Source organism: Kogia breviceps, chromosome 1, assembly GCF_026419965.1.
Source record: "Kogia breviceps isolate mKogBre1 chromosome 1, mKogBre1 haplotype 1, whole genome shotgun sequence".
NCBI lineage: Eukaryota > Metazoa > Chordata > Mammalia > Artiodactyla > Physeteridae > Kogia > Kogia breviceps.
This window is the reverse complement of record NC_081310.1, coordinates 30,723,318-30,739,431: the sequence shown is the minus strand read 5'-3', so window position 1 is coordinate 30,739,431 and position 16,114 is coordinate 30,723,318. Positions and strand designations below refer to the sequence as shown.

Sequence of the window (16,114 nt, the reverse complement as noted above, 5' to 3'; positions counted from 1 at the left end):
TTTTATTAACTATGGAAGGCCTCATACGTTCTTTCCAAAGTTCCAAGCAAGAGACAGAAATGTTAAAAAGCGAAAGAATTTTTTTTAATTAAAATAAAAATCTTCTATCATGGAACTTCTTTATGGTATTTAAGATATCAAATTCAACGAGGAAAATACTGAAAATCTCTTAATATTATGTGAATGGAGAAAGGATATACATTTGCTAGCATTCCTTAAGCAAATACACCACTAAGTATGGTTCTTTGGAGATTAACCCAGCAAGATTCACCTTGAAAAAAGCAAAAAGTATAAAGTCAAGTGTGCACTTACTCACCTCCACACCCCACTCTTCTGCTAAAACAGAACAATTAATGGGTCAAGTCTTAGCATCTGTCCTTACGTTAAACTCCTTCAATAAAATAGCTGGGAGTTTAGGGTCTGCAAGAAATAAGTAACCAGTTGGGGTTCCTTTCTTAATTTTACAAGCACTGATCTGATTATTCTTTCCATGTGTTGCCTAACAAGTTTGAATCTTCCCCATTCCACTCCAAAGTTATTGATTTAACTGATCGTTTTAACACAGTGAGAGCAAATCAAAGAACTCTACATGGTTGATGGGAGCAGTCTCCTCTTCCTCTCCCCCCTCACCAACCTGGCTTCTCCACCACATACACTGTGTACTTTGGTTTGCAGAGTTGGGTCCTATATCGACCACACTGACTGCATATAACAGGAAGAACAGAGTATGTGTGTTATTTCCCCCTTACACTGTGTTAAGGATTACAATTTGTTATTGGGTCGAGACTTTAAAAATCTATAGACACCAGCTGATTTTGTCTTACTATGAAATCCAAATCAATTAATGCCATTTAATATTTTTGGCACCTCAAGCATCTATTATGTGAAGGACACCATGCTAGCTACTTTTGATAAAAACTATTACCTACTAATCATAATACACCTGCAAGAATTTCGGCCCAGATTGTAGAGATGAAAATCTTTGTTCTTCCACTTACTAGCTTTGTGAATATGCACAAATTATCTCTCTGTGCCTCAGTTTTCTTACCTGAAAAATAGAGACAATAATACTACTATCTCATAGAGTTGTGAGTATTAAATGTAATGTATGTAAAACCCTCAGAACAGAGGGCCCTTTTCCTCCCTGTGTATCTAGATCTTATGCCTCTAGGGGCCCCTGGGATATTTCTCTCCACCTATTAATCCCTAGTATTTTGGAATTTTCAATCTCATTCTTAGCTTAAAAAAAAAAAAAAAAGATAGAGTACAGTCAGCTCTGCAGGACCCCATCTCCCTGTTCTCCCAGATAACACATTCTGCCGGCACTTGATTGCCTCACTACCCTTTAGTGGGCCCTAATATCTTGAATGAAAATAGAATCTTTTAGTTAAGACCAATAAATGCCTTGAAAATACAACTAAAACAGACCTTAATTAATTAGCCTCCTAATTATTCTCTCCTGAAACCATTTTAGTTCTTCTACAACTATGATCAGAAACAAAACATCAGAAAATAGTAAAAGTACTCTTTTCTTTTCTATCTTGGCAATTAAGGTTAATCAAGTACACAATTGATCACATAGAGATCAGTTACTAATATTTAGAAAGTATCTTTCAGCAATATCATATATAAATTTTCTATCGAGTTTTGAAAAATAGAAGCAAGGTGGGAGGGGAATCTTTCTGTATTCTCAATAATGATACAATGACGAGTATCAGCAATCTAAGTTTAAATTCTAAAAACCCAAATTAAAATATCAGAAGCATACCTTATTTATAATGTTAATTGTCCTCTTCATTGGAGTCTAAAGAGCCAAGTATTTATTTTCACCAAGTGTTATTTTTAACAATATATTTTAGGATTGATGCTTCACCTCCAAATGCCGTGTTGATATATCATTTTACAATAGTTATAGGAGCCTGTGAATTTGTACCTCTTGACCCTCCCATGAGGGCTAGGTCAGATTAATCATGGCATTATTATGTCATACATTCTAACAGTCTGCCTCTGGAAGAAAGTCATGTCTGCTGCAGTACAATTATCTAAGACTGATGATGCAGACTAAAGTCATTATAATACATTTATCTGGCACAGATCCTCTCAGCCATAGTTCCAACCTCACAACCCAGTTAGTAGGCACGTAGGACCCTCCTAAGCGGGACTACATTTTCACCATGCTGGTAGAAAGCAAAGGATCTTCAATGGACATACTGCATGCAAAATAATATATTCCTTTTAGCAAGGGAAGACCGGGAATGTTGCTTACTGGAGATGAATCTACATCATGAGTATCATGCCTCCACCAGCTGGAGAGAGACCAGATCTGGTGATTCTTAAGAAAATCAAACAAACACCTATCAATAACCAGGGTAGAAGAACCTCCACTTCCTAATTTCTCCACATTGAACCTCTAGACAGTTGCCAAATATTTGTGAAGTTCAGATATGAGAAAGTAAGGTGGGATGATAATCAATGGTCAGCAATGTGCTATTCCCCCATGGACATCATAGGAGGAGAAGCCTCTGAAAAACCACTGAGAGCACGAAGAGCGTTCACCTTGTTCTGGGGTTTCCTGCTCATCCCTTGACCCTCACCTGTTTCAATTTAACAATTTATTCATTTATTGTTGACTTCTATAGTGCATTGTACTCTCCTCAACTACCAGCCCATCCAGGACCATCTCTCAGAAGATGTTATTTTCCGTTTGTGGAACATATGAGGTTATCAGACATGGCTACTTCAGATTCTCATGAGTCCACCTCAAATTTCCCAATATCCTGTCATCACTCTCCAAGTTCCATACATCCACCTGTACTCTGGATTCCAAGCCTCTGGAACTTTCTCTTCACCAAAAATCCCCTAGCATTTTGGAACCTTCAATCTCTTCTTTCTCAGTTCTCTCTCTCTCTCTTACACATACACACACACACACACACACACACACACATACACACACACACATACAAAGAAGCAATTATAATTGTATCCCTAAATCTACTATAGCAAAACAATAATAAATAGGAGAACAGGCAATAAGCAAAGGAGTAATCAAGATTGAGTCGATTTCAGCCAGCAAGGAACACAGGAAGAAAAGAATTCTTAGATAACTTTATTGATGTATAATTTATATATTATTAACTATCAATACATCCATTTAAAGTGTACAATTCAATGAGTTTTGACAAATGTATGTATCCATGAAACTGCCACCACTATCAAGATACAGTAAATTTTCAAAATTCTCCAAAATTACCTTGTGTCCTTTGACCAACCATCCCTCCCTCTACTCCTGGCCATAGGCAACTATTGATCTAGTTTTGATTTGATTAGTTTTCTGGATAGATTACATTTATATAAAATGCTATGGAGAATGAAAACTAATCATACAGCATGAAATCTTTTGTATCTGGCTTCTTTTACTTAACAAAATCACATTGAAATTCATTCATATTGGTGTATATATCAGGAATTCACTATTTTTATTGCTGAAAAATATTCAATTGTATAGATACACCACTATTTGATTATTTATTCACCAAATGATTATTGTGGACATTGGATTATTTCCAGTTTGGGGCTATTTCAAATAAACTGCCAGAAACATTACACACAATATTTTGTGTGAGCATATATTTTTCTTCCTTTTGAGTAAATACCTAGGGGTAGAAAGGCTGGTGGTATGGTAGGTATATGTTTAACTTTTTAAGAAACAGACAGTTTTTCAAAGTGGTGGCACCACTTTACATTCACACAACAACGTATGTGAATTCTGCTTGTTCCACATACTTGCCAACATCTAGTATTATCAGCCTTTAATTTCAACCATTCTAGTGGGTACGTAATGGTATCTCTTTGTAGTTTAATTTGCATTTCCATGATAACTAATGATTTTGACCATATTTCCATGTGGTTAGGCCATTGTATATCTTTGTTTTTGAACTGTGTATTCAAATATTTTGCCTATTTTCAGAATTGGGTTGTCTTCTCATTGAATTATAAGGATTCTTCATCTATTCTAGATAAAAGCAGTTAAAAACATGCATTGAAAATATTTTCTTTCATTTTATGGTTTGCCTTCTAATTTCTGAAAATTATCTTTTGAGGAGCAAAATCTTTTAATTTTAATAAAGTCCAATTGTCACTTCATTTTCTAAAATCATAAAATAGTTTGAGCTTTGAAATCTGCAACTGCCTCAAGGTCCTAAAGATTTTATCCTATATTTTATTCTAGAATTTTTATAGTTTCATCTTTCACATTTAGGTCTATGGCTCAAAATCATTTAAAAATAATATTTTATGATTAAGAAATTAGCAAAAGTTATTCTAGAAAAAACACACTAGTGACTCATCATTAATTTTTTTTTAATGTTTGTGCTTCCAAACATTCCAAAGTTCATGTTGAGTTGAGTTGAGTTTTGTCTTGGAGAGGATGTTAAAGGAGAGAAGAGAGTTGCATATATTGTGTAAATCCTTTGGGCTTTTCTATTTAAATTTTTATTTTACATAATTTTATAAGCAGTTTTTTATATTCCAACATATGTTGAGGACATTTTCCCACAATTTTTCATATATGAAAATATGAAATAGGTGCAGAGAATCCATCTTATTAATATACAAAAATCTATTTAGCCAGTCCCTTTCTTTGGTATTTGTCTTGTTTCCAGCTGTTTACAGCAACAGTAAGAAACCATATTGCTTTAAATATCTTTCAACATAAGTCTTAGATCTCTGATGATTTCCTTAGGATAAATTTTTATATGTGGATTTATTAGTTTAAAGGATAAGAAAAAAATTAAAGCTTTTGGTATATATTTCCAGAAAGAACATACCAAATTACAGAACTCCTAGTAGTTTGTGAAAGCACATTTGCACCCTCCCCGATTTGGGGCATTGCCTTTTGTTTTAACCTTACAAAATCTGTTAGAAGAAAATAATAAATTATTGTTGTTTTCATCTGTGTTTCCTTGATTTTAGTAAGCCTGAATTTTTTTTCATATGTTTTTCAATCCTTTGTGTTTCTTTTTTGTGGGTTACTTTTTCAAATTCTTAGTCTATTTTTTTCTATTAAGATTTTAAAAATATATTTATTAAGTGCTTCTTATATATTAACTTATACCAATGTATTAACGTATGTTAACCTATTTCTGAGTAAGGCATTTCAAATATTTTCTTTGTTGTTTAATTCTTCTTATGATACTTCTGCAAAGTTTTAAGATTATATAAAGTCAAATCTATCAAATTTTGGATTAAAAAGATTTTCTGCACCTCTGTATCATACATCTTTATAGATAGATACGCTAATATTTTCTTTTTCATTTATGCACTGTTTTTACGTTGTAATGCTCTAATCCATCTATGATGTATTTTAGTATGAAGTGTAATGAAGGAATGTGTCTGAGCCCCAGTTCCTTGTAAAGCAGAGCCTGAGGAAAAGCTTACATATTAGAGGTTTGGGTGGAAAGGGATCCCAGGGCATCAAGAGTGAGAAAAGGAAAATGAGGAAGTAAGGAAGGGAAGGAGGAAAGAAAATCAAACGTGGTGCATTGTTATGAGGCTAGCCACAGTTTTACAGGAAAACACAGCCATTGCCCAGATGCAGGATTTCAACAGAGGGAGAGGCTGACACAGCCAATGCATGAGTCCAATGGAGCAGAGGGGGATGAGGAGAGAGGAACTGATCTGTCAACTCTGTCTCCTTTCTTTTGATGGTCAAGGTTTGTGCTTCTGAGTTGCATTACCTAAACATTCCAGGCAGCTGCTGGGAAGTCTGGGCTCCATCGACTCAGTTGAATCTTACATGGCTGCGGAAACTGCTATGTCTTCTGTATGACAGAAAAAGCAATGGAGGCTGTGCCTGGAGCCTGGGGGAGCAGGGCTGTTAGGAAATGAGGGATGGTAGCTCAGGAGGAGGCAGAGGCCGGCAAATCCAGGCAGGCACTTACACTGGTCTAGTAGAGGCTATAACTTATAGTCAACCATTTATCCTGCTTCATCTAATGGGTACTGCACCATTTTCTCACAAATTTAAATTTCAGCTTTACCTTATTCTAAGTTCGTAATTGTACTAGGGTTTCTTTCTGGTTCTAAACAATCTATGGATATACAAGTGTACATTTATAATAACTTATAGCTTTCTGATGGTACAAATTCCCTCTCATTTTTTTCAGTGTTTTTTCTTGGCTTTTCATACATGAATAAGCTCATGTATATAGGTAAAGTCATAATTTTAACTAGTTTTATAAAAAAATTGGGGATTTGTGTATAAATACGTCTGTTTGGGGACAATCAATATATTTATACTCTTCTATCTCACCATTCATGAAAATAGCAGCAGCATCAAATTTTTAAAGATTTTTTTAATGTCCCTCAGTAAAATTTTCCAGTTGTTTTTCATGTAGCTCTAACAGAACTTTTATTAACTTTTTTCCTAGATATTATAACTTTTTGTAATTTTTGTTACTCTGGTGGGCAGAATTTTTTTCATTGTGCTTTTTAATTGATAATTTCTGGAATCTAGTAAATTTTTCTATATTAATTTTGTAACTGATCATCTTTTAAAACCCTCTAACTAGTTCAAATAATTTTCAGATTTATTCTCATGAGTTTTCTAGATAGATCATATAGTCTGTAAATAATAATTCTTTCTTCTCCAATAGTTATTTTTCTTATTTCTCTTTTCTGCCTTTTTCCATTGGCTATAAATTCAGAATAGCATAAGATGAATAATTATGATGTCATCCTTATCTTAGTCTTACCTTTAATAAGAATGTTTCTGCTATTTTACTTTTAAGTATTGTAAGTATTGGCTGTTGGTTTCAGAGAGACATTTTATTTATTTATTTATTTAACATCTTTATTGGAGTATAATTGCTTTACAATGTTGTGTTAGTTTCTGCTTTATAACAAAGTGAATCAGTTATACATATACATATGTCCCCATATCCCCTCCCTCTTGCGTCTCCCTCCCTCCCACTCTCCCTATCCCACCCCTCTAGGTGGTCACAAACCACCAAGCTGATCTCCCTGTACTATGCAGCTGCTTCCCCCTAGCTATCTATTTTACGTTTGGTAGTGTATATAACTCCATGCCACTCTGTCACTTTGTCCCAGCTTACCCTTCCCCCTCCCCATGTCCTCAAGTCCATTCTCTAGTAGGTCTGTGTCTTTATTCCCGTCTTACCCCTAGGTTCTTCATGACCTTTTTTTTTGTTTTCTTAGATTCCATATATATGTGTTAGCATACAGTATTTGTTTTTCTCTTTCTGACTTACTCTCACTCTGTATGACAGACTCTAGGTCCATCCACCTCACTACAAATAAGTCAATTTTGTTTTTTTATGACTGAGTAATATTCCATTGTATATATGTGCCACATCTTCTTTATCCATTCATCTGTTGATGGACATTTAGCTTGTGAGAGATTTTAAATCATATCAAGGTAGAACATTTTTATAACAAGGCTACCAAAAGTTTTTTAAATTGATGACTGATGTTTAATTTCTATCTTTTCTCTTGATTAGGCTGACCAGAACATTGTCTGTTTTACTGGGAAAAGGAAGTTGGAGCTTTTGATCCAATGTTCTTCTTAATTAGACACTGGCCTTCCATTTAGGACTCAGATGGTTCTCCAGGGAAGGACCCTCTGCTCTGTCCTTCTGACATGCAGGACACAAAAACCCTCTGCTTTGAGTCATACTGGCCATCTACCATCTGACACTAGTCTAATGGCTGAGCTGCTAAGCATTCTCACAATTGTTTAAATTTATGTCACCTCAAATTTATGGTCTGCAAATCTATCTTGCTACAAGCATAGTAGTACAATCCACACTTGGGCTTGGAGTATTTTATTATTTGTTTGTTAATTAGGGGGGCACAATACATTGATTTTTATCCATGGACTATGCTATTCTTTCCCTCATCTTTGACATTTGGACACTAGTGATTCCAGTCCCAATATATCCTAATGCTTAGTTGCTTGGCTTTTATTTTTTTTAATTATTATTATATTTGCGGTACCCGGGCCTCTCACTGTTGTGGCCTCTCCCATTGCGGAGCACAGGCTCCGGAAGCGCAGGCTCAGCGGCCATGGTTCACGGGCCCAGTTGCTCCGCGACATGTGGGATCTTCCCGGACCGGGGAACGAACCCGTGTCCCCTGCATTGACAGGTGGGCTCTCAACCACTGCGCCACCAGGGAAGCCCTATTTTTAAATTTTGATATAAAAACTGTGGGTTTTCATACTTCATTAAAATAGAATATGATGTCTGTTTCACAATTTATTTAGCTGATTGCATGTCCTTATGAAATTTTTATTCTTTTTCTGACAGTCAGAAACACATTTCCCTCAAGAAATTAGGAGGGATGTGGGATTCCATGAAATCCTTCCATTTCTCTATTATGCTTATACCTGGTCAAGCCTTCTCCCAATTCCCAGATTTGCTATTCCACCCCTTTATCCATTTTCTTACTCCTTTGCCACCATCAACCCTCCTCTTTCAGCAAATGAATTTGCCTCTTACTTTACTGCGAAAGCCAAGGTTAACAGGTGGGAATTCCCATCCTTGAATCCATAACTAATTCTGGAGTCTTCCTTGCCCCGTCAACAATTTGCCCCCTTTCCTCCAGTTTCATGGGATGCACCATCTGCCCTTCAATATGAGCTCAACCCCTTCAACTGTTCTTCATCCAATTCCATCACTTCTCTTCAGATACAGTATTTATCTCTGCTGGACTTTCCACCTCTCCCTCTTTGTTGATTTGTATATTTTAAATTTAATTCTTCACTTTGTCTTTGAATCTCTCTAGTTCCTTATTTCTTTATCTTTTTCCTGCCCGGTCAAAAATGTAGAATCCCAACAGTTCCTTCTCTGGCTCTTCTTCCCCTGCCTGTTACTTAATGTTGACATGCTCCCTCTGTCCCAAGATTTTATTTTTCATACTGTTTTTATTTCACAATACATTGAAAGAGATTTCTCCCAGGTAATCTCTTTTACTCCCTGAACTTCTACTGGTCTCTATGTTGCTGAGGGCAGTGTTGTCATTTTTATATCAAAACTCATTCCTAAACTGCATTCCGCTTACTGAACCATCTCAACCTGGTGTTCCACACACATTTCCAAACAATATGCACAAAACTTCACCAATCAGATTCCTCTCCCCAAATCTGCTCCTTCTACCCCCTCTTTTACTGTCATGAGTGGCATAACTGTCCACCCAGTCACCCAGGCTGAACTGGGAGTCACCTGACCCCCACACTCGCCCACATATCCAGTTAATGCCTACACTCTGTCTTTTCTTTTTAAGTTCTCCGGTGTCACTTCTCCCTTCTGTGCCCCCTGCTGCAGCTTGACTCTAATCGTTTCTCTTTGGAACTCCTGGTATTGTCGCTCTGCTTTGAACAATTTTTTCATGAACCATGCTTTTTCTGATCTCTAGCTTTCCAACATTCTTCCAGCTGTTCCCTCTCCTTAAAACACTGTCTACTCTGATCTTGACCTCGTGAAAAATTCCTGAATACAATCATCAGCTGAGATCTTCCTTAACAACAACACAAAAAGTAGTTTTATTTAAATCTCTTTTGTGCTTAAAACCCTCTAACAGACTTCCACGGCCCTTGAGATAAAGTTCAAACCCCTTAATTGGCATATATATTTTCTTCTCTAGAAACTTTCTCTCAACAAACTTCTGCCCACAGCTTATGTTCTCATCACAGGAAACACCTCACACCTCCCATCTCTGTCATTCACAATGCTATTCTACATCACCATGATCCATACCTTTGCTCAACTTTTTTATTTTTCTACCTGCAATGCTTCTAATATCCTCTCCCCTATCCCTGTCTAACAAACCAACATTTATTTATCTTTTTAAAATTATCTCAAAAATCACCTACTTTTAAAATCTTCTTTGTGTCACCACCTACTTCTTAGAACTAATTACCTTTCTTTCTCACACTCCTTTGTGGACTTTAATCACAGCACCTTTAATGGGCATGTTTGTTTTCAAGTCTATTTGTCTCCCTGTAATAATATATAAACTTGTTATAGTCTTTCCCTTATTACTTTATCCAAAAAATGTATTTATTTATCCAGAAACTATTTTTAAGCACTGTGGTAAGCATTGGGAACACAAAGTTAGATAACATTGACTCGCTACTCCAAAGGAGCACACATAGAGTGAACGCAGAGACAAGCACACAAATATAATTTAGCAAGTACCATAATAGAGATAGCCATCATCTATTTATCTCAGCTGCACAGAGAAAGACCATCTAATTCACTTAGCATTGCTAGCACCTCATACTGTGCCTGACATGATACCTCAGTAAATGTGTACAGCTTATTGGGTGCATCCTGATTTGTTGGGAAGGAGAGAAGGAGTGGGCAGTCAGACCATGGAATGACCCAAAGGAAGTTTCCCATTGACTCAGTTCATTTTCCCTATAACTTTTACCTTCATAGTCATTCAATTTTGCATCTGGACCATCCCTTCTGGGGGTCTGAGGGGTTCAAGGCAATTGCCAAACTGTATAACAGCTAATCTGTGGTCTGCAGGTAGGTTTACAGAAGTTCCTGCCATCCTCTGCTTCAACCTGGAACTCAAATCCCTTGCTTGATATTGCAGCCAGGAGATATGTGGTAAGAAATAGCGAATCAAGCCATGGTCTTTGGTTTCATGTTGGAGTCCAATAGGTTAACTACATCCCCCTTTCATCCCACTCAGAATCTGACAAACCATCCAAACCCAATGGAGCCAAGATGATCTTTTCTAGTCTGTGTGCACCTGAGTAACTTATAATCAAGTAGATCTATATCTGAATCTCAGCTTCACCACTTACAAGGTATGACACTGACACAACCCTCAACCTCTCTGAGCTCCAAATGCTTCATCTATAAAATAAGAATAATAACTTTCTTAAAGCTGCTATCCAGAATAAAGTGATCTAAAATGCAACACTTGGTATTTAACACACAATAATCATAACCTTCCTTTAACTGAGAGCTTATTCTGTGCTAAAAGAGAAAATAGTTCCCTTTTATGGGTTTGTGGGGGGTTTTTTGTTTTCTTTTGTTTTGTTTTGATTTTGCTCTGTTTCATTTTCCCTTAATGTTGACTATTACCTCTTCTACCTCTTTTGGCTTAGCATGTATCTTCTCTTCAAGACACATTTAATAAATATTGAATTCAATGTGGCTATAAATACCCACCATTACTTACAGTCCTTTGTGATCTTACAGCCTAGAAGGGGATTTAGATTGGATTGACCACTCTAGCTTGTCTGGAGATGGCATAGGGCCAAATTCATTCCTGATGCTCTAAATTCCAATCCCAGCACCACATATTGCCTTCCCTAGGTGAATCCACATGCTTTACTTGTGATTATACTCAGCCTTTCACTATATTTCTTTTTTTACTCACCACAAATGACCCTGGCTAGTTCAAATATATCACTAGCACTGAGAAAAGGGGGACTGAAATGCTTTCTTCCTGTGGCCCTTTATTAAAAATGATTCACCTCTCATTTTGTAAGAAGAGGCAATGAGCAAAGAAAGACAGTAAAGTAGAAGAATGGAGAAAATGAAAACAAAATATCCAGAGGTAATGTCATCAAGATGATGACATATATCATTCCAAATTTCAGTTCCCCTCACAAGACCAAATAAAAACCATGCATAGATAAGACACCACTGTGAAAATCCCAGAACATGGGGGCAAGGCTGAAGTTCCCCACTGAAATTTGTTACAGGATACATAGTATTAAAAAGATGTAAAGTATAACATCAATAACCTAAAATGTAAGTGGGGGAGAACTAAAATTATAGTTTCTGTAAGTTATCAAAAGTAAGTTATTACCAGCTTACATAGGGTGTAAAAACTATAAGATTCTTTATGTAAGCATCATGGTAACCACAAAGAAAAAACTTGAGCAGATACACATGATTATGATAAAGGAGTCAAAGCATACCACCACAAAAATTCATCAAGCCACAAAGGAAGACAGCAAAAGAGAAAGCAAGGAACAAAGGATCTATAAAAGAGTCAGAAAATAATTAGCAAAATGGCAATAGTGAGTCCTTACTTATCAATAATTACTTTAGATGTAAATGGATTAAATCTTTCAATCAAAAGATAAAGAATAGCTGAATGGATTAAAAAATTAGATCCAATGATATGCTGCATACAATAAATTTAGTTTTAAAGCTATATATAGACTAAGAATGAAGGGATGGAAAAAGATATTTCAAGCACTGTTAACCAAAAGAAAGCAGGGATAGCTATACTTATGTGACACAAAATAGACTTTAATCTAAAAATGGTCAAAAGAGACAGACGTTCATTTTATAATATAAAGGGATCAACTAATCCAGATGATAAAACAATTATAAATATTTATGCATCCAACACTGGAACACCTAAATATATAAAGAAAGTACTAACAGAACTAAAAGGAGAAATAAACAGCAATATAATAATAGTTGAGGACTTTAATACCCCCGTCTCAATAGGGGTAGATCATTCAGACATAGAATCACTAAGGAAATAGCAGATTTGAACACTCTAGACCAAATTGAATTAACAGATATATACAGAACATTTCATCCTACAGCAGCGGAATATAACATTCTTCTCAAGTGTACGTGGAACATTTTCTAGGATAGATTACAGTCAGTCCCCTACATACGAATGGGTTCCATTCTGAGAGCAAATTTGTAAGTCCAACTGGTTTGTGAGTCCAACAAAGTTAGCCTAGGTACCAAACAAACACAATCGGCTATATATAGTACTGTACTGTAATAGGTTTATAATACTTTTCAGACAAATAATACATAAAAAACAAACACAAAAAATAAAGAAAACATTTTTAATCTTACAGTATAGTACCTTGAAAAGTACAGTAGTACCAGCTACATCATCACTGCTTTTATGCTTGCTTCCAGACATGCTGGGCTTGAAATAAAGATACTGTACTGCTGTATTCTATACAGTACTGTACATTAAAATACACAAAAGCACAACCATTTGTAAAGGATGCACACATGTAACAATGTACACCAGACATGTGAAATAACTTACATGACTGGACATGTAAACACACATTCACATCTTTGAAAGTTCACAACTTGAAGGTTTGTATGTAGGGGACTTATTGTATATGTTAAGCCACAAAACAAGTTTCAACAAATTCAAGAAGGTAGAAATTATCAAGCATCTTTTCTGACCACAATGGTATGAAAGTAGCAATCAAAACAAGAGGAAAGCTAGAAAATTCACAGCTGTGTGGAAATTGAAAACACATTTTTGAACAATGAATGGGTCAAAAAAATCAAAAGGGAATAAAAAAGATCTTGAAACAAATGAAGATGGAAACACAACACACCAAAACTTATGGGATGCAGCAAAAGCAGTTTTAAGAGAAGAGTTTATAACTATAAATACATATATTAAGAAAAAAAGAAAGATCTCATATAAACAACCTAACATACCTCAAGGAACTAGGAAAAAAGAAAACAAAGATCAGTTAGCAGAAAGAATGAAATAATAAAGATTAGAGGAGAAATAAATAAAATAAAAAATAGGAAAGCAAGAGAAAAATTAACAAAACTAGAAGTTGGTTCTTTGAAAAGACATAATTGACAAATTTTTAGTTAGACTAACCAAGAGAAAAAGAGAGGGGACTCAAAAATATTATAAACAGAAGAGGAGACATTACACCTGATATCACAGAAATATAAAGGATCATAAGAGACTACTAAGAACAATTATACACCAACAAATTAGACAACCTGGAAGAAATAGATAAATTGCCAGACACTCACAACCTACTGAGACCAAATGATAAAGAAACAGAAAATTTGAACAGACCAATAATGAGTGAGGAGATTGAATAAAGAACCTCCCAACAAAGAAAAGTCCAGGACCAGATCATTTCACTAGTGAATCCTACCAAACATTTGAAGAATTAATGAATTTTGAATTAATTTAGAGAATTAATGCATTTTTTCAAACTCTCCCCCAAAAAATGAAAAAGAGGGAACACTTCCAAACTCATGATACAATGTTAGCATTACCCTAATACCAAAGTCAGATAAGGACACTATATGAAAAAAACTACAGGCCAATATCCCTGACAAATGTAGACACAAAAATTCTCAACAAAATACTAGCAAACCAAATTGAACAGCACAATAAAAAGATCAAATTCCATGATCAAGTGGATTTCAAGGAATGGCTCAATATTTGCAAATTATTAAATGCAATACATCACATTAATAGAATGGAAGATAAAAATCATATGATCATCTCAATAGATGTGGAAAAAGCATTTGACAAAATTCAACATCCTTTCATAATAAACACTCTCAATTTGAGTATAGAAGGAACATACCTCAACATAATAAAGGCCATATATGACAAGACCACAGCTAACATCATACTCAATGGTGAAAGGTTGAAAGTGTTTTCTCTAAGATCAAGAACAAGACATAGGCACCCTCTCTTAGTACTTCTATCCAATATAGTACTGGAAGTCCTACCCAGACTAGTCAGGCAAGAAAAAGAAATTAAAAGCATCCAAATCAGAAAGGAGGAAGTAAAATTTTCTCTGTTTGCAGATGATATGATCTTATACATAGAAAACTTTAAATATTTTTCTAAGTGTTAAAGCAGAAATTTATTAAAATCTATTTATGTAGTGTTTTACATACAAAAAAATATAGAGTCCTCAACATTCAGGCAATCAACTTTATTCTCAAAAGTGCTTTGTGAGAAGACAGATTTCTTTGCTTCCTCCCTAAAAAGATACTTCTGTTTATACTCCTGAAAATGATGCATTTATTACACCACAGTCTGGCTGAGATCACAAAACTTCTGCAGAGAGTGAAGAGGTATTAGGAGAGAATCTTCTCCAGAAAGCAATGCCTCATCACAGAGGTATAGTGCAAGAGATACATAAAATAGTAGCTGCATCAGAGGAGTGTATGTACACCCAGTAAGTGGGCCATAAGAAAAGCCTGAGGCCCAGCAGGGTGGCCCCTAGCCACAAAGCATGGCCAGCTGGGATGCATGGCCTCCAGGGCCTCTTCCTCCTCTTCATCTTCTGAGGTGGCCGTCACTCCTGGAGATTCAGGTTCCATAACAGCATTGGTCACTTTACTAGGTGCTTTGTCCAAGGCCCCTGCTGTAATTTCAAACAGAATTTTGTCAATTTCCATTTCTGCTGTTTTTTCCATTTCTTCTTGATCATCTATGCTTTCAAAAGTGTTCTCTAACATCTCTCCATGTTCCCAGCCTTCTTCATCTCTTTGGACAATGCCTGAATTTATTAATCTATTTATTTTATCTGCATTCTATAATCTATTTATTTGAACTGCATTTATGTAATCTTCACAAGACTCTGAATAGCCTTCATCACTTCTGTGCTCTTCTACAGGAACCAGCCTCTCACAAGACCACAAGCTGGTACTTCATCCCTGTGAGCACAGAATTCACTTGAGCTTTGGATGTGTAAAGCTTGCTTACAGCCTTCCTTGACCTGATCTCCTCTTTGGCCATAACTACACAGATATCCTTCTGGCCCTTCTTAGCAGCATCTTTCAGAGATAGTTTTAGTTTTTCTACTTTTCTTTGAATGTTCCATATTTGCCTGTCAGCAACTCTCATTTCTTTTCTTAATCTATATGCAAAAATTGGTTGCATTTCTACATACTAACAACAAACTATCTGAAAAAGAAATAAAGAAAACAATCCCATTTAATAGCATCAAAAAGAATAAAAATACTTAGGAATAAACTTACCCAAAGAGGTGAAAGATCTGTATACTGAAAAGTATAAAACATTGATGTAAGATATTGAAGACACAACAAATAAAAAGATATTCTATGTTCATGGACTAGAAGGATTAATATTGTTAAAATGTCCATATTACTGAAAGCAATCTACAGATTTAATGCAATCCCTACCAAGATTTTAATGACATTTTAAAAACAGAAATAGAAAAAGAAATCCTGAAATTTGTGTGGAACCACATGAGAGACCCTGAATAACCAAAGCGATCTTGAGAAAGAAGAACAAAAGCAGGATGCACACTTACAGGTTTCAAACTATATTACAAGGC

General features: G+C 35.6%; 1 pseudogene; it reads right to left on the bottom strand.

Moving 5' to 3' along the window:
* Window positions 1–14,966: 14,966 nt before the first annotated feature.
* LOC131751601 (charged multivesicular body protein 3 pseudogene) lies at window positions 14,967–15,696 on the bottom strand (annotated as a pseudogene).
* Between the last annotated feature and the right edge of the window lie 418 nt (window positions 15,697–16,114).